The sequence below is a fragment of the Phoca vitulina genome, unplaced genomic scaffold (assembly GCF_004348235.1).
Source record: "Phoca vitulina isolate PV1807 unplaced genomic scaffold, GSC_HSeal_1.0 scaffold4, whole genome shotgun sequence".
Taxonomy (NCBI): domain Eukaryota; kingdom Metazoa; phylum Chordata; class Mammalia; order Carnivora; family Phocidae; genus Phoca; species Phoca vitulina.
Window position 1 is genome coordinate 34887190 of NW_022589707.1, and position 20152 is coordinate 34907341.

The 20152-nt window shown below is 37.4% G+C and overlaps 1 protein-coding gene across 1 annotated transcript in view; it reads left to right on the top strand.

Annotated features, from left to right (window-relative positions):
* Window positions 1-20152, top strand: part of TBX20 (T-box transcription factor 20) — a 59977-nt gene that overhangs the window by 27959 nt on the left and 11866 nt on the right. The window lies entirely within an intron of this gene.

Here is a 20152-nt window from a genome sequence, read left to right on the forward strand (position 1 = left end):
GCAGAGGCAGAGGGAGAAGCAGGCTCCCCGCCTAGCAGGGAGCCCGATGCGGGACTCGATCCCAGGACCCTGGGATCATGACCTGAGCCGAAGGCAGACGCTTAACCATCTGAGCCACCCAGGCGCCCCAATTATTTTTCTACTTTAAAATAATAATATTAATTATACTCATAGTGTCTATGTTGAACTATCCATTTATTCCTGGAATAAATCCTGTCTGGATTTTATCTGGTTTTCTTATAATACATTGCTGGATTTAATTTATTTGTATTTTATTTAAGACTTTTTATCAATCTTTTAACAGATTTGACATTGTTTATTCTTTCCTTTTCTGTCAGTTTTTGGTATCAGGTTTCTGCTAGTTTGTTCAAATGAATTGAAATATGTTCCTTCTTTTTATTGTCTGGATCAGTTTAAATAGCAAGGAAGTGATTTTACAGTCTTGCCCATAAATTCATCTGGGTACAGTACTCTTATGGGGAAGACTTATTTAACTACTTAAGTTCCATAGTTTTTCAGTAAATATATATTAACTTCTATCCCATTTAATGCTTTTTGTCTTGGATTCTACTTTGCCTAGTCTTTTATTGCTATGCATTTTCAGTTCTTGCTTTATTTGCCTTTTAATTTTTAAAAATCTCCGTCACTACAGCAGTATACCCCCCTCTCTCTTGCATCATCAAATACCCTGACATTTCTTTCATGAAGGTAAAAACAACCTTCTCTTGATCCCACTTGTCTCTTCAATTACTACTCTTTCAGTTTTTCTGCTCCTTCTCAAAGTAAAGCTGCTTAAGAGTTGTGTGTATTCTCTTCCCTTTGTCTTTCCTACCCTGCCTTTCAGACTTTCACTCCCTTTGCCACCATGGTCCAGGTCACCGGTGACCTCTGCATTTCTAAATCCAATGGTCAGTCTCAGTCCTCGTCCTCCTTGGCCTGTCAGTCAGGTTTGACACTGCTGTTTATTCTCTCCTAGTTTCCACCTGGCTTCCAAGACCTCTCACTCTTCTGGTTTTTATTCTACTCCATTGGCCGTTCTTTCCTCCCCTACGCTGGTTGGTTCTTCCTCTTGTCCTCCATCTTTAGACAGTGATGTGTTCTGGGCCTTGGTCCTGGGACCTCTTTTTCTCAGTCTGCACCTACTACCTGGGTAATTTGACCCAGTTTCATGCCATTATATGCTAATCACGATCAGATTTACATCTCTGCTTCTGGCCTCTCAGAGTCAAAGATCTGACTGGCTATTTCTTTTACTCTTCCCTCTCCCCGAGGGTACCTCAGATTTCACATATCTGGAACAGGGATGCCCAGTCATACTCTTCCACATCTGCTCTTCCCTTACTCTTCCCATTGGTGCTGCGGACTGCTGCATCCTTCCCATTGCTCTGGCCAAAAGGCTTGGCTCCTCTTTTTCTTTCATTTTCCACATCCAAACAGTCAGCTAATCCTTCGAACTGTTCAGAGGAATCCAACTACTTCTTATCATCTCCACGGGTACCACCCTTATCTGCGATACTATCATCTCTTTCCTAGATTGTTACATTAATTCCCTAATTGATATTTCTACCTCTACTCTTACTGCCCTTAAATCCATTTCGAGTACACCAGTCAGAATGATCTTGTCAAAGAAAGGAAGTTGGACCGCATCACTCTTGCTCAGAGCTCTCAAATGACTCACCTTCTCAATGATGGTAAAATCCCAGTTCAGACATGGCTTGAAAGGACCTGTGGAATCTGACCCCAGCCTTCTCAGGTCTGTCTCTGAACTCTTGTACCTTTCTTTCTCTTGCTCACTTTTCTCTCAGCATACCCAGGCCCATGTTCGCCTTAGGGCCTTTATACTTACTTTTACCCTCTGCCAGGAATGTGCTGCCCTCAAATCTGAATGGGTCTGAGGCTTTGTCTTTTTTTTTTTTTTTAAAGATTTATTTGAGAGAGAGAGAGCATGCATGAGAGTGCATGAGTGGGAGGAGGGGTAGAGGGAAAGGGAGAAGCAGACTTCCCCCTGAGCAGGGAGCCCGATGTGGGCCTCCATCCCAGGACCCTGGGATCACGACTTGAGCCAAAGACAGACACTTAACCGACTGAGCCACCCAGGCGCCCTTTGTGTTTTGTTTCCTACTATATCCCTAGATAATAGAATAGTGGCTGGTAAATAGTAAACACTCACATTATTTGTTGAGTAAATAATGATGTGTATCTACAGAGTATCTTAAAAGCCATAGTTTGTTTTTTTTTTTTTAAAGATTTTATTTCTTTATTTGACAGAGGGACAGCAAGAGAGGGAATACAAGCAGAGGGAGTGGGAGAGGGAGAAGCAGGCTTCCCACTGAGCTGGGAGCCTGATGTGGGGCTCGATCCCAGGACCCTGGGATCATGACCTGAGCTGAAGGCAGCCGCTTAACGACTGAGCCACCCAGGTGCCCTTAAAACCCATAGTTTTAAAGATACTCTGTAACTACAGAATATCTGTAGTTTTAAAAATTTTGTCTGACGGTCTTTGTGTTTTAATAGAGAAGTGTAATCCATCTCCCAGTATTGTAATAACTGATATGTTTGGTATTTCTGCTCTCTGTTTAATTCAGCTATTTACTTTACATTTTATTTTCTCTTCTTGTCTTTTGTTATATTTATCAAGTTTTTGTCAGGCAATGGGCTGTATGCTTTACACACTTGATTTTAGTCACTCGTCAAAATAATCCTATAATAAAGAACCATTATTGTCCCTATTTGGTAGAAGAGATAGCAAAGTTTAGAGGGACTGATACTTTATTCACACAATTTGTGTGTGAGATGAGCCTCACACCCACTTTAGTTTGTCTGAAACCAAAGTCCTTTCTCTAATGTTGTATTTTTTTAATAATTATGCTTTCAAACTCTAAGACATAATTGTAAAATTGATATCTCTGTTATTGTCAGAAACTATACACTTTCTTTTCTTGTAAAATAGGAGATATTTAGTATATGATTCTTCTTTCTACTACCCTTCCTTCAACCCTTAATTTTGGTTTAAATAATCTGGGATTTTAAATCCAGATTTTTATTCATGTATCTTCTTTATCTTTTTCAAAATTCTTTTGTAAGGATCACAGTGCATCAACTATAATCTCTTAGATTGAATTCTAGTCATTTCATTGTGTACTGCTCATTTCTCGAGTCTCTCCAATGTTTGGAATTGTGTTCTGACTTTACTCTCAGTTATTGGTAAATGTAAAGTAATTGGCCAGGGGAGGCTACATGGCTCCTTTTCTTTATGAATTCTTGCTTATCCAAGAGGATCTGCTGCCATTATGGTCACAGTCTTTTCCCGCAGAACTCTTACAGCTGTCCTTTGCCACCTGGCTTCTAAATACTGTGGAATAGAAGTGGGTGGCACAGCCTTCCCTTTTTTGGAAACTTACCTTTTTTCTGCCTGGATAGAATGCTTTTAGAAAATTTTCTTTGAAATTGAGAAATTGTGTCAGTATCTGTCCAGTTGTAGATTTGTGAAAATTAGTATTGCCTCTTTAAATGCTTTAAATTGAAAACTCAAGTTGTTTTTCAGCTCAGGCAAATTTTCTTCTCATTCTTTATCGCCTTCTTTTTGCTTCTAAGTGGTCTGCTCTACTCAGACCTTCTAAAACTCCTATTATACATATGTGGCATCTCCTGAATCTATTCCCTGTTTCTCTTATCTATTCAATAATTTTCATCTCCTTAACTTTTTACTCTGGTGTTGGAAGAATTTCTTGTGTAAGACTTCTAACTTGTTGATTTTGTTTCCTGTGGCATCCAGTGTTGTGGGTACTGAGTTCTTTTAGGATGTGGTGATTATTACTTTGTCATTTCTGAGTATACTTTCCCATCCAGATGGTTTCCTTTTCATGCCTGTTAGTGAGTACCTGCTTTGTTAATACAGGGTATTAAATCTTGCTGCAAATTTGAAAATATAAATTAGAGACTTAAAATATCTCTCTCTGTTTCTTGAAACAAGTCTGTTTCCAAAGAGAACACTTGTTCTGCTTTTTAAAATTAGTTTTCTTCTGGGGCGCCTGCGTGGCTCATTCGGTTAAGCGGCTGCCTTCGGCTCAGGTCATGATCCTGGGGTCCTGGGATCGAGCCCCACGTCCGGCTCCCTGCTCAGCAGAGAGCCTGCTTCTCCCTCTCCCTCTGCCTGCCACTCTGCCTACTTGTGCTCTCTCTATCTCTCTGCCGAATAAATAAATAAAATCTTAAAAAATAAATAAATACATAAAATTAGTTTTCTTCTTTTGAATTGCTGAATGTTTTGTTAATATCCAATTACTTTTCCCCAGGTCATCTATAGAATGGGATGTCTGTTTGCTTAGTGTTCGAAGTTGAGATTAATTTTGAATAAAAGCATGTGGATCTTTGTTAAATCTTTCAGGTGCAGACCCAAGAGTGGGGTGGTAATTTAAATTTATTATAATTTGCCACTGTGGAAATATAATGACTCTGTTCGGGGTCGGGAGTTGTGGCAGGTGGGTGGACATAGCCTTGGAAAGGGAGTTTTCATTGTGCAGTGACCGACCTCTCTCAGTCGGCCTCAGCAGCTGGAAATCAGCTCCACCACACTTCCTTCCAGCCAGGCAGAGCAGCCTTGCAGCCCTGCTCCAGAGCTAGCCATAGTCCTGGACCCACAGCCTTCAGTATACCATAACCACCCTGTGCTGGCTGAGAGCACTGTGGTGGGATTCCTTAGTGCTCGCCTCCAGCGGCGTGAGAATCTGCTCCCAGCCAGCGGCTCAAAGACCTGCCTTTATTATTAATCTCCGCTGCTCCACGGTGGGGTTTAGGTAAAGCTCTGATGGAGGCCTTTTCATTTATTCCCTCCCCAGCTAGCTTTCTCCCTTGTACAGTGATGACTGGGCACACTGCTTGATGCTTCCCTCACTCCTCTCCTGTTTGTGGCTAAAATATCTAAGTGTGCTGTTGGAATTCTACCTGATTTCCTGAGTTTCTCTTGTTTTCTCAGTCATGTCACTGGGACAGAGAATTCAATACATAGGCTTATCTCACCTTATTCATTCAGGATTTGTACTGAAAGTCTCAATAAAATAAGTTTAAAATCCCCTGGCATTGAATAAAACTTTCAAACACATGAAATTTGGACACAAGCCCAGTAGGAATCAGGTCTTTTTGCTCAGAGCTCAAAGCCACTCTATTAATTTAGATGAGGAAGGAAACTCCAGGAAAGTTGCAAATCTAATATTCTGGGAATTGATAGAAGTTTTATCTGCATCAAGCCATGGAGCAGCCAATGTTTTGGCAACTTTGCTAAAGAGGTTCATAGTTTATGGATAATTTCTAGATCTTTTATGATGACATACGGTGTTAAAAAGAAAGTAGTGTTTGGTTCTAACACCGCTCTTAGCTGGCTTGTGGAGTTTCTGAGGCCATAAGGTGTTGGGGAGCAGCGCAGGGCCAGTGGGGCCCATCTCTAATCAGGTAAGTAGCTTAGAGCAGGGGTGGCAGACTGCTGGCTGCCGCCTGTTTGGTAGAGTCCACGAGGTAAGAATGGTCTTTTACATTTTTAAATGGTTGAAAAAAAATATAAAAGTAATGCTTTGTGACATACAAAAATAATATGAAATTAAATTTTATTGTCTATAAATAGAGTTTTATTGGATGACAGGCACGTTTTTTCAGTTCATGTATTGCACGTGGCTGTTTTCCTGCTAGAGTGACAGAGCGGAGTGTATCTGGCGGAGACCATAAAACATGTGAAGCTTTAAACATTTACTGTCTGGCCTTTTTAGAAGAAGTTTGCTGATTCCTGGCCGAGAGCTTGAAGGGGCCATGGAAATACTTACAGCAAGGAAAACTCCAGCCCAGCAATTTTACGTCCACAGGATGATTTTTTCCCTCTTCCTGGGTTAAAATGAAGAAACTCAGAATTTCATTTTGAGCTTGTTGACAAAGCTGGCGAGAAGTGATCTCTGCCAATACCTTATCCTTCCTGTCTTTTCAGTGGTAGTTGAGGCATCCTCATAGGGTCATTTCAGCACCTGTAGTTCAAGCCAAAGAAAGATGACAGAGTAGGGCAACAAAGTAACAACCCAGACATGCATACAACCCAGACTGCAGATCTCAATTATCTATGTTACTTTTATCCATTTTCTAATCTTGTACCTTAACTGTGATGAATAATTGGAAAACAGGCTGTAATTTTTTTTTTTTTTTCTCTCTGAGCACTAGGAACTTTCAGGGTCTTCAGAGAACAATATGAAAGGATTTGGGGAAAGCAGGTGTTAGAAAGACTCCTAAAACATCATCTGGTTTATTGTGAGGGAATTAGAAAATACTTTTTCTAGTATTTTTCAGATTTGCATTTTAAAATGGCAAAGTAACATACTTGAAATGCATAAGAAGCAGGTACTCAAATTTCAAATAAGTAAAATGTGAGCCACCACCTCTCCACCTAAGCTTTCAGTTTGAAGGGGGTGTGTGCGTGCGTGCGTACTTTGAAGATAAAATCCAACAGGAGTTCAAATGAACACTTTCCATTTAAATTCAGGGCTTTTATGCAACCTCTTAGACCTTCCAGCTGTATCTCTTCTCTCAGGCTGAGAATGCAGCCCTCACTAATACGGGGAATGATAGACTGTTCTGTCATTACTCATTTGCTTTATCTCACAGTGCATAGATCCACAGCAATCTCACGATACGTGAATCACATACCCCCAACAATGTGGCAACTAAAAATAGCTGAAAATCTTTTTGTGGTTCTTTTCGTCCTTAGTGTAGATTCTACTAGGGTGTTCGTTTTTAGTTCATTTAGTTTCTTTTCCTTAGTTCATTACTAAAGTATTCTAAAGTCATTTGGAAGCATTTCTCTATGTAGTTATGCTTATTACCCAGTGATATACATTTAGGTTCATCTGTTTTATTGTGTTTTTTGGTTTTTTTTACATTAAAAAATGTAATTTTCTTACATGATTATTTAATAAATTATTTATGTGGTTTCAAGACAGATCTACAGAACATGGCTTATTCAAAGATGTCAAGATTCTCTCCTAATCCCCTCCACCCTATGTCTTCCTTCTCCTATAAGTAACCATTTAAAAAAAAAGGACTGTTTATCCTTCCAGTATGTTTTTTGATATAAGCAGATACATATTTATATATTCTTTTTCTCTTTATCTTAAATGTTAACACACTCCATACATTTTCTACCTCATTTTTTTTCACATGACAGTGTACATTAATATTATGTGTTGTACATATATACTACGTAAGTATAAAATATATATAATATATATGTAATGTTCATATTAATATGTTTGAATTCAGTTGTTCCGTTGTATTGTTTTGTTATATTTAAATAGATAAATAAGTCTTTTATGTAATCTCTTACTATGTGGTCTATCTTATTAGCAACCTTTTTTTTGTACTATTATTTTTTGGTATCTAGCAAGGTTTGTACTCTTACTCTGTTTTTCTTTACACTAACGTCTTTTAAAAACTCCTAGTCCCCCGTTTCTAATTTTCTGTAAGTCCCCTCCTATGAGCAGAATTGAAATTAACTAGTAACTTCTTTTTTTCTCCCCCCCCACTTTTCCTGTTTTTAAGCATTTGAAGCCATAACCCTTTATTTAATCTCAGTTAATAAATACAGATGACCGACAATCTTATTCTACTTATCATCTTCCCTCCCCATCCTCCTCCCATACTTGAGAATTGTACTTGATTTACCTTGTCAGAGTATAGACTCATCACACACGTACTCTTTATTTTTTTTTAAAGATTTTATTTATTTATTTGACAGAGACAGCGAGAGACAGTGAGAGAGGGAATACAAGCAGGGGGAGTGGGAGAGGGAGAAGCAGACTCTCCGCTGAGCAGGGAGCCCGATGAGGGGCTCCATCCCAGGACCCCAAGATGGTGACCTGAGCCGAAGGCAGACACTTAACCGACTGAACCACCCAGGCGCCCCCACATGTACTTTCTTATCACCATGGTTTAATCTTAGTTCTTCAAGTAAATATAGATTTAATGGCCACTGATGCATCCTATGTCATTGTCTCCCTAGTCATTTTGGTTTTCTGAAGCTCATTTTCTGCTAGATGCCTCAAGAAAGTTTGTGGGGCCAATATTCCTTGCCTTTTGCCTGAACATGACAGCTTGGGCTTTTATTTGCAAAAGTCAGTTTGACTTGATAGGCAATCCTTGCCTCACATTTTCTTTCCTGCCATATCTTAACTATGTTGATATTGTGTCCTGATGTAAAGTGTGGCTGTCACTCTCTGATGGCAATCTAATATTCTTTCCCATTTAAGTGATGTAGTCTTTTATCTGGAATGACCAAAAGATTTCCTTGTTTTTCCTTTGTTCTTATTGTCCTTGATCAAAGGACCAAGGGCGATCCCTAGTTCCCAGAAGAGGATTACCTGGACTTGTTGTGTCCCTGTTTCCTTCACTCATAGGTGTCATTAAGGGATGGAAAGAAGGTGGCATCAGTCCTCTGAAATGTTACTCATTTGCTGCCCTTGTACCTCGTGCTTCCTTATAATGAGTAGTTGTTGGAGTACAAACTAAGTCTCTCCCTACACTAAAGTCTAGTAAGCTTCCCAGTGGAATCATTTTTGAATTATCAAAAGCTCTGCTGATAACTTTAGAGGCAGAGAGGTGGAAATTCATGGGTGCAGTGGAATGTGAGGATTATGTGGATTTTCCTTCTCTACATCATGGGTCTCCTCCAGACACCTGGCACTTGCATCATTTTGATGGACTCCGAGGTAGAGCAGAATGGATGGCATGCTCAATACTCTCTCCAGATGTCTGATAGTACAGGTATTTCTTTAAAAATTCTCCTCTACCTTTGTTTTTTTTTATATTAATATGTTCAATTAGGCAATATATAGTACATCATTAGTTTTTGATGTAGTGTTCAACAATTCATTAGTTGCATATAACACCCAGCACTCATCACAACACGTGCCCTCCTTAATACCCATCACCCAGTTACCCCGTCCCCCCACCCCCCTCCCTTCTGTAACCCTCAGTTTGTTTCTGGAGTCCAGAGTCTCTCATGGTTTGTCTCCCTCTCTGATTTCCTCCCATTCAGTTTTCCCTCCCTTCCCCTGTGGTCCTCTGTGCTATTCCTTATGTTCCACATATGAGTAAACCATATGATAATTGTCTTTCTCTGCTTGACTTATTTCACTTAGCGTAATCCCCTCCAGTTCCATCCGTGTCGATGCAAATGGTAGGTATTCATCCTTTCTGATAGCTGAGTAATAATCCATTGTATAAATGAACCACATCTTCTTTATCCATTCGTCTGTTGAAGGGCATCTCGTTGGACATAGTAGTTATCTTTTTCTTGAGGTTTGGTCTAGAGTGAGACTTCTTTGTGCACTTAGCTCATCTTTCCTCTCCATCTTCACTTTCCCCTTCTCAGGGTATCTGCTGATATGTGGGCTTTCTTCTAAGCATTTGGACTAGCTTTGGAAAAAAGAAAACTCTGACATTCAGGGCTCCCGAAGTCATGCATTTCGTGAAGTAGTTAGTCGAGCCTCATAGTTGTTGCCCAGATAGCCAACAACATAAATTCTCATATCACTCTTACATCCTATCTTTGGAGATAGGTATAACCAGCAGAATAGATTTGGGCAAAGGAGAGAAGTACGTATATTGGGAGGAGGGGACTATACTAGCTGAAAAAATAAGTAGATTAAACTTCAGCCCAGTGAATAGAGAAATAGTAAATAGTTATGGGTCATAAAGTTTGCTAATTCCCTTAATGTTTCATGATTACAGTGATACTTGAGCATTATGGAGACTCTTACAAAGTAGATTATGCAGTGTCTGTAATGATGTAAAACTGAAATATAATTTCAATGAAGTCTGCTAAAACCAAACCAAACCAAACCAAAAACCGTTCCTTGAATATTAAAGGCAGTGACTATATAAGAGGCAAGCTACTTGCAAATACACATACTAAAGATAGCAAATGGCAAAAGCTAATAATGACAGTCTCTGCCCTTTGGAGCTGCCCCTGCTCCCAATGACCCACAGTGTTCCCCTGGGACCCACTTTCTGTGACAGGAGCCACAGAGCAGGCCAGGGCTTCTGCGATAGGGGAGGACAGAAGACCTCTGTATCACCTCTGCTTGGAGGGACATACCCCAGGAATGTGATGTTGCTCAGAATGAAGAGACAGAAATCAAAGTGTTAAAAACTGAATTTTATCTCTGAGATTATTGAGCAACATATGATGCTCCAATCTTGTATAAATGAAAATGACTTTATTTTTAATTATTGGCATATAGTTCTTTCTTAAGTACAGCTTAAAGCATAAGAAAAATATTTTAAATTATATTGTTCATACTGAAGCGTGCCTTGACATTTTGCGGTTAAACTTCCAAAAAAAACACTGAAGCCACGCTTTCTAGGAAGTATGTATTTTGAGGCTGGAATGACTTGGGGAGCCATCCAGTTTATCTATCATTATACCATTGAAGCAACGAGGACCCAGAGACTGTAAGTGATTTGCTCAGGTCACAGTTAGTAAATGTGGGGGTTAGAACCCAGGGTTCTTTACAACGAGTACTGGACTTTTTCAAAATAGCTATTTTTAATTTTTCCTTTTTATATATTTAAGGATTCATAAATCATTAGCACCATATGAATCTTAGAGATTATCTAATCTAGCCCACCAGCTGCCTACCACACCCTCATTTTATAGAAGAAATCAAAATCCAGATCCAGATAAGGAATCCGATGACACAGCTTCTTAGGAAAGAAACACTTTTTTAAATCATCTCTAAAGAAGAGACTTAGAATAAGCCTGCATGCATAAAAGGAAAGCAATTTTGTTTAGTAACTGGATTAAAGTCTGCTTTTAAATAAAATCTATTAGTTGAATAAAGTAAAATAATCTGTTGATAACAATCTCAAAAAGGAAGGGATGGCTTTTAACAGAATTAATTTTTTTTTCAATTTACAGTCACTGCAATATTCCTTTAACTAGCAGGCTGTGTTTCTGCACTAAAAATGTTAACTCATTTATTCACAGCTTATAAGAGGAAGCATTTATTTTACAAAGTAGTGTTAAACAAACCAGTAAGTCAGGTAGGTAGAGTAGCAGAGTTATTCACAATTGGCTTATATTGTAAATTGTCCTCCTTCTTTTTTTTTTTCCTGCTTGTGTCTTTCTGTGTATGAAGGACATTTGTTTCCTACCTCACAATTTACTAAAGTTTATTTACAGGCTGAGCAATCTGTACTTTGCTTGAGAGCTTTCTTCTAGTTGCCACAGCTGTAAGACTTAGAAACTAAACATAGTAGCTCCCCCCACCCCCAGTGGTCCAGTTTACTTATTTAAATTGCTAATGATAATAGAAAACCAGAAATATATATTACTACTGAAAAGAAAAACCAGTAGGATTAAGTGAAATAAATAATAATAAACTGAAGTCTAAAAGCTTCTAAAAAAATTAGTTATTTTGCTTTTCCAAAATGGATTGTATTATATATTTCAGTTTTCAAATTAAAATTAATGATTTATAATACATCTCAAGTTGTATTATCTAAAGTTTTCATTTATTAAGTACTTTGTGGAAGCTACACATATTGATATATTGTCTTCCAGTAATTTATAACATTATCTGCATAAATCTTTGGGAAAATATTGTGACAAGGAGTTATTTACAAAGGCCCAGGAGGACGATGTAAACTTGAACAAATTGATGAGCAAGAACAACTTTAAATATTTTGTTTCTTATAAATTAGAATTGATTTTAATGGATTTGACATTTTCTCCCTAAACAGTTTTTTTCCAGGCCTGTATTTAGGAGAGAAAGTTAGAATGTAAATTGAAATCCTATTTAATTTTCTCCCTGTCATGCATAGTGTAGGATGGTTTAAATGAAGCCTGGCAAGTTATAGTGACTGGAAGTCCTAATTTCATCTAAAATGGTCATGATTCTCTAACCAGCTTTAGGAACACATGATCTTGATACTCAATGATAACAGCAAGAATTTAATTTTATCTATAAACATTTATTGAATGCTTATTATATCCCAGGTACCAATATACACTCTCCGTGTGTATTAATTCATTGAATCTTAATAATTACCTTAAGAGCTAGACCATATTAATATTCTCATTTTACAGATGAGAAAACTGAGGCATGGAGAAGTGAAGTAATTTGCCCACAGGCACACAACTCTCAAGTGGCAGAGCTAGGATTCAAGCTAAGCAGGTGCCAGCAAACATACTTGTAACCATGACACTAGGGCAGTGGTTCTCCAAGTGTGGTCTCTGTGTCAGCAGCATCGGCATGCCCTTGAAACACCCAGGAGGTCACGTTCTCAGGCCATACCTCAGACCTACTGAATCAGAAACTCAAGGGTGGGGCTCCCCAGTCTATGTTTTGACAAGTCCACCATCAGGTAATTCTGATGCACGCTGTCCTCGTCTGTTTGGGCTGCTATAATAATAATGCCACAGACTGAGTGGCTTAAACCATATACCTTTATTGCTCACGGTTCTGGAAGCTGGCAGAGTCCGTGTTTGATAAGGGCCTGCTTCCTGGCTCATCTCAGTGTGTCCTCACATGGACGGAAAGCAGAAGGCCAAAGCAAGCTCTCCTGTCTCCTGTTATAAGGGCACTAATCCCATGTAGTAGCGCTCCACCCTCAAGACCTAATTGTCTACCAAAGGCCCTGCCTCCTGCTTCCATCCCTTTGGGAGTTAAGATGTCAACATGTGAATTTTGTGGGAGACACAGACATTCAGTCCATAACACACACTAAAGCTTGAGAATCACTGCCTAGATTAAGTATTGTCCCCTCCTTGTTCAAAGGCCAACAGCATAGTGGTAGAGACAGTCATGCCAACACATGATTGTGATCAATCTAGTAAGTACAATGAAAGAGGAATGTATTAGGTATAGTGGTGGTGCAAAGGACAAAGTGAGGAGAAAAGGAAGGTTTTGCTTTTTGAACGCTGAGAAATTTGCACTCTGGTTTCAGAGACGGACAAACCGGCGATCAGTTCCAATACTGATAGAGTGTGTTGGTTTTGCTTATCTAGAGTTTGAACAAACAGTGACTTCAAACAGGTATGAACATTTTGGCAGGATCAACAGAATCATTGTAGCTACTCTTTATCTTGGCCACCTTCTGGCTATGATAGTATCTCTCACATGTATATTATTCTTGAAATTGATGGTTACATAGTAGTCAAAAGAGATCTTTTAAAAATACCTAAGGTAATAACGTACTAACGTACTTTTTTTTGCCTAGAAAAATAATTTAGTATTAGATATTTAGAAAGGCTAATAATGGTACTTCAGTAATGGTACCCATTTTATTTATCTGTTAAATCCAAAGGAAGCCTACTAAAGCTATAGTCTCTTGCTTTGGGATATTAGAGAATTGAGCATTGCAAGACACTGTCATAGCTTGTGATACCTAAATTACTTAACCCATTAGGTGAGTCATCCCTTATTTTTCAGGGTACAATATTTTAGAAGTCCTTGCAATAGGGCTTCTAGGCTAAACAAATTCTTTGCACTTTTCATTCTGCTAGAAACAGGGATTAGACACAAAGTAAACAGTGTGGGCTGTCTACTCTTTGCAACATCTTCAAAGAGATGGCCCTGATATTGCACCACTGTTTTCAATCACTTAAAAGGCAATAATTCAATTATGCCATCCTTTATATAAGAACTGCCATTGCTTTCAGTTCACTTTCAGGCCTGACACAAGTAAATCACTTTGATAAAATCCTTTTTTTCTCTCTCTTAGAGACGAGAATAAGTAATGATACCAGTGATCTACCAAGGACAAAATGAATATAATGTACTTCTTATAGAAAAGCAAGATATTTCACAAGGCAGTGATTCATTCTGTTATTTGGGAAATGATTTATCTGGGTGTGTATGTGAAAGATGTTTAAGTGATTTTATATAAGGGTACTTTTAGAGAAGCAAATACTACATTTTGGTTTTGAATTTAAATGATTGGATTGAGCAGTTTATGTGCATAGTATCGGAAGAGGAATATACCTCAGAAATAGATCATCCAAAATGGGCTCATTGATAGCCATTCTTTTATAACTATACAAAGAGAAAATGTTTCCTAGGGTATTTGAAGCAAGTTCCTTTCTCGTGAAAATAACCATCTAAGTTCATTTTAAATATTAACAGTATGGCACATGCTCAGACTAAAAAGGACATCAGCTTGGTATGTTACAATTTTCATATTAGTAAGGGTTGCCAAGCTTGCTTGACTTTTTTCTTAATGACCTGAGTTACCCACAAAGACAGTCACTCTCTAATATTGTAGTGAATTAAGTCCTTGAGGAAGTGACATCTGCTGTTAAGGCTGTGGGGGTCCAACATCACCAGAGTGTGGGCATATAAAGGTTAAAGTATGGGGCAGTTGGCAAATTGATTAATTAGCATCCATGTCATGCCAAATTATCCTTTCCATTAAGTTTTGCATTTAATATATTTACTATGCCTCTTAGTATATAATAAAGTATTTTCATTTCAACAAGTCTAAATCAAAGGATTCAACAAGTCTGTTCAAGAGATTTTTAAAAATAAGTTACACTTTTAAACAAGTGATATGGATTTGCTTAAGCTTAACATTTTATGTTTTATGATAGGTATAATTTTATAGGAGAACTGCAAATAACACTGTAGTCAAATTCTCTGCTGACTTTAGTATTCTATCACCAAGAAAAAACTTCCTGTTTAGATCTCATTATTCTGTATTAGGATTATTCAGATGGGTAGAATAAATTGGAGACAAATATAATCTAAGAGAATAAAATATTTTTACCTGCTTTAGATATACTTTTATAGGTTACTAAGTACCTCCTACATGCCAGACTCTGTTTTGGCCAGTTCAAATGCCTTATCATAGTTAATCCTCACAGTTACAGTTCTTATCACTAGTCCCTGCTTTATTTTTATTTTTCCATAGCACTATTATCGTCATCTAATATGCTTCATATTTTTCTTAATGTCTCTCTCTCTCTCTTTTCCCTCTAGCCTACTCCCCTGTTAGACAGGGATTTTTATGTTTTGTTTATTGCTATATCCACAATTCCTAGAATAGTGCCTTGTTCATAATAAGTACTCAGTAAATATTTTTGGATGAATTAATGGCCCTGTGAGGCTGTTATTATGCTCCTCAATGTATAGATGAAGAGAGATTAAGGAAGTAACAGAACTAGAATGTGAAAATGGTTCTAGATGGTCCACCTACTCATCTGTACATTCATCCATTCGATAAATGACTTTAAAGCCCATGATATTTCCAATATACCACTCTACCTTCAATGCATTTACTATATAAAAAATTGGCATGATAATGACAATTTTTATCAATCGTTATAAGGAATAAGTATTGGTGTTAGTTCAGCTGTTCTTTTCTTTTTGTTAATTGGTAGGGTATTACTTTCATGACATTTTTATAGCTTCCAATTAATTTTGAATGAACAATACATATGTTCAAAATTCAAAGGGTACAGGGGAGTATATGGTGGAAAACATCCATCACATACCTCTCCTCTGTTCTCAAATTTGCATTCCTATTGGAGTCACTTGGGGAGCTTTAACAATTACTGAAGCCTGTGTCTTACCCCCAGAGGTTGTGGTTTACTTGTTCTGTTGGTGTGGCCTGGGTTTTTGAATCTTTAGAAGATCTCCAGGAGGGACTTTGCTTCAGGTAAAGGTAAAGTAGCAAGGACCAAGTATACTCTATTGCCTTAAATAATTAAGAAACACACGAAATATACAAAACAATTTTTTTTTAATTATATTGGACATTAGGCAACAAAAGACAGTAATCCCCAAGGGATGGGAATCAAATGAGGTGAGCCCTATGATGGCATCAGCATATAGTCTGAGAGTGTGTCTAGGCCACGGCACAAGAGCAGAGAATACAGGCAGAGCTTGGCAAATTTCCCGAGTTTAACAGGCAGAGCTAAGAGTCTGCTGAGACCAAAACAGAATCCACAGGATAGACTGTAGGATAGGAGAACTCCAAAGATCTTTAGGGGATCCCTCTTGACTGTTCAGCAGAGATCCGAATAAATCATGCATCCAAGGAAACTACCAGAGGCTTGGGGGAAGAACACACCTGAAAAGATTAGAGGAAACAGTCTCTAGTATTTATACAGAAGTGGGAATAGTGCGTGTTCTGACATCTAACAGATGGACTGGAAAACCTTGTGATTTGCAGGGCATTTGACAGAATTCTCAGAAGGTTTTTGCTTCAGTGGTGAGGAAAACTTAATCCTAGACTAAAGAGTGTTCCACTCTTCCCTCAGATATCTTGAAAGCAAGACCCAAAAGGATCAAATTATTTCCAAGTAACTTAATTATATCCCAGAACAAAGCTCAAGAATATTTATAGGAATACAAACACATCCAGCACCCAACAAGATAAAATTCACAGTCTGGTATCTAATCAAAAATTAACAGAAGTACAAAGAGGTAGGAAAATATGACCAATAATGTGATAAATTTATCAACTGAAAATGAAATTGACACAAATATTATAATTACAGGACAAGGACATTAAAAACAATTATTATATCTATGTTATATATTCAAAAAATTAAACAGAGAGATGGAAGCTGTCCAAAAGATTCAAATCAAAATTCTAAAGATAAAAACTATAATGTATAAAATGAAAGATACACTGGATGGGGTTAATGGCAGAGTACACATTGCAGATGAAAAGACTGGTAAACTCGAGACACACAATAGAAACTATCCAAAGTGAAATGCAGAGAACAAAGAGAAATTTTTAAAAATGAAGCATATTGGTGAGTTATGAGAAAACTTTAAGCAGTCTAATATATGTGTAATTGGAGTCCCTGAAAGGTAGATGGGAAGTTGGGGGGGGGTAGGGTGGGAGAAGAATTATATTTAAGTAGTAATATCCAAAATTTTTCCTAATTTAATGACAATTGAAAACACACAATCCAAAGAGGCTCAAGAAACTTGGAGAAATAACATCAGGGCACATCATAATCACATTGCTCAAAAGTATGATGAAGTGAAAATATTGAAAGCAACCAGGGAAGTAAAGACATCACATAAAAGGAACAAAAATAAGGATGCCAGCAGATTTCTTCTCAGAAACAAAGTAAATAGAAAAAAAAAAGTAAATGAGACAGTGGAGCACCATTTTTGAAGTACAGAAAGAAAACATGTCTGTCAACCGGGAATCCTATACTCAGCAAAAATATCTTTAAGAAAATAAAAGTAAAATGAAGACATTTTTCAGATATATGAAAGCTGAAAGAATTCACCATCAACAAACTACACTACAAATATGTTAAAGGAAGTTCTTCGGGTAGAAAGAAGATTCGATGTCAATCTGGATCTACACGAAGGAATGAAGAGCAGTGGGAATGGTAACTACAAGGATAAGTAGATCAGATTTTTTCATATTATTTCCATCTTTTAAAAAATAATTGTTTAAACAAAACAGCAACAATGTAATGTCAGATTTATGTAAAAGTAAAATGTTTGACAAGAATAGCAAAAAGGATGGAAGGGAGAAATGGAAATATATTATTATAAGTCTTAAGTATACTTGAAGTAATATCTTATCATTTGCCTAGTAAATTGTAGTAAGTTAAAAATATTTACTATAATACTAAATCAACCACTAAAATAACAAGAGTAAGTTATAGCCAGTAAACCAACAAAGGAGATGAAATGAAATAATAAAACAACCTAAAAGAAGGCAAAAAAAAGAAAAAGGCAAATAGCAGATGAGAAGGTAAGAAGCAAATATAGGGATGATAGACTTCAACCTGGCCATATTAATAATCACATTACGTATATATGCACTAAATACCCCAGTTAAAGGGGAGAGATTGTCAGTTTGGATTAAAAAGCACAATCCGAATATGTGCTGCCTTATGAGAAATGCACTTTATATCTAAAGGCAGCAGGTTCAAAGTAAAGCAATGGGAAAAATATACCATATTTACACTAGCCAAAAGAGAAACTGGAATAGCTATATTAATATCACAGATTTCAGAGCAAAGGACTTACCATGGATAAAGTAGATCACTTCATACTGGTGCAGGCATACTGCATTATACTGCACATCACTTTACTGTGATTTGTAGTTCTTATCTCACTTGTTGTGTGTAAAAACTGCAGTTTTTACAAATTGAAGATTCAAGACTTCAGTGGAGGAAGTAACTGCAGATGTGGCAGAAATTGCAAGAGAACTAGTATTAGAAGTGGAGCCTGAAGATGTGATTGAATTGCTGTGAGCTCATGATAAAACTTTAATGGATGAGGAGGTGCTACTTATGGATGAACAAGGAAAGTGGTCTCTTGAGGTGGAATCTACTCCTGGTGAAGATGCTGTGAAGATTGTTGAAATGACAACAAAGGATTTAGAATATTCCATCAACTTACTTGATAAAGCAGCAGTCATGGTTTGAGAGTATTGATTCCAGTTTTGAAATAAGTTCTACTGTGGGTAAAATGCTATCAAATAGCATCACATGCCCCAGAGAAATCATTTGTGAAAGGAAGAGTCAATCTATGTGGCAAACTTCATTGTTGTCTTATTTTAAGAAATTGTCAGTCATCCCAGCCTTCAGCACCACCACCCTGATTAGTCAGCAGCCATCAATGAGGCAAGACCCTCTACCAGCAAAAAGATTACCACTTGCTGAAAGCTCAGATGGGGTTAGCATTTTTTAACAATGAAGTGTTTTTAAATTAAGGTATATACATTGTTTTATTTAGACATAATACTATTGTATGCTTAATAGACTACAGTGTAGTGTAAACATAACTTTCATATGCACCAGGAAACCAAAAAATTCATTTGACTTGCTTTATTGCAATATTCATGTTATTTTGGTGGCCTGGAACTGAATCCACAATGTCTCTGAGGTATGCCTGTAAAGGGTTTAATTCATCAGGAGAACTTACAGTCCTACATATTTATGTGCCTAATAGACCTTCAAAGTACAGTACATGAAGCAAAACTGACAGAACTATAAGGAGAAATAGAAAAATAAACAATTATAGTTGGAGATTTCACTATTCCTCTCTTAAAAACTGATAGAACAAGTAGACAGAAAATGAGTAAAGATATAGAAGATTTAAGCAACTCTGTTAACCAACTTCACCCAATTGACATTTATAAAATGCTCTGTCCTACATCAGCAGAATATACTTTCTTCTCAAGTGCACAGAGAACATTTGCTAAGATAGACCATACCCTGTGCCAAAAAACAGGTCCCAATAAATTGAAAGGCATTCAAGTCATACAAAGTATGTTCTCTGACCACAATGGAATTATGTTGGAAAGCAGTAGTAACAGGAAGATAACTGGAAAATTCCCAAACATTTGGAAAATAAATAACATGTCTGAATAACCCAAGGGTCATGGGAGATATCAAAAAGGAAATTAGAAAATATCTTGAACTGAATGAAATTGAAAATATAGCCCATAAAAACTTAAAACTTACAGGATGCTGCTAAAACATAGAGGAAATTTATAGGCTACATTCCCACTTTATTTTTATTTTTTTAAATATTTATTTATTTGAGAGAGAGAGTGAGCAGGGGGAGGGGCAGAGGGAGAGGGAGAATCTTAAGCAGACTCCCCACCGAGTGTGGAGCCCAGTGCAGGACTTGATCCCACAACACTGAGATCATGACCTGATCTGAAATCAAGAGTCGGACGCTTAACTGACTGAGCCACCCAGGCACCCCTACATTCCTACTTTAGAAGTGAACAAAGATCTCAAATCAATGACTTCAGCTTCATCTCAAGAACAAACTGAACCCAAAGTAAGTGGAAGAAAGGAAATAATAAACATCAGAATGGAAATAGGTGGAATAGAAAACAGGAAAATAATAGAGAAAAGTGGGACCAAAAGCAAAGAAGATTAATAAGATTGACAATCCCCTACCCAAACTGATTGGGAAAAAAGGGGAGAAGACACAAATTACCATAGCCAGGAATAAGGGGAGTAATATCACTACAGATTCTACAGATACTGAAAGGAAGCATAATAAAGCAGTATTATGAATGCTTAGCTTATAATTTCAACAATTTAGATGAAATGGACAAATTCCTTGAAGACAGACACAAACTGCCAAAACCCATTCAAGAAGAAACAGACAATCTGATGATA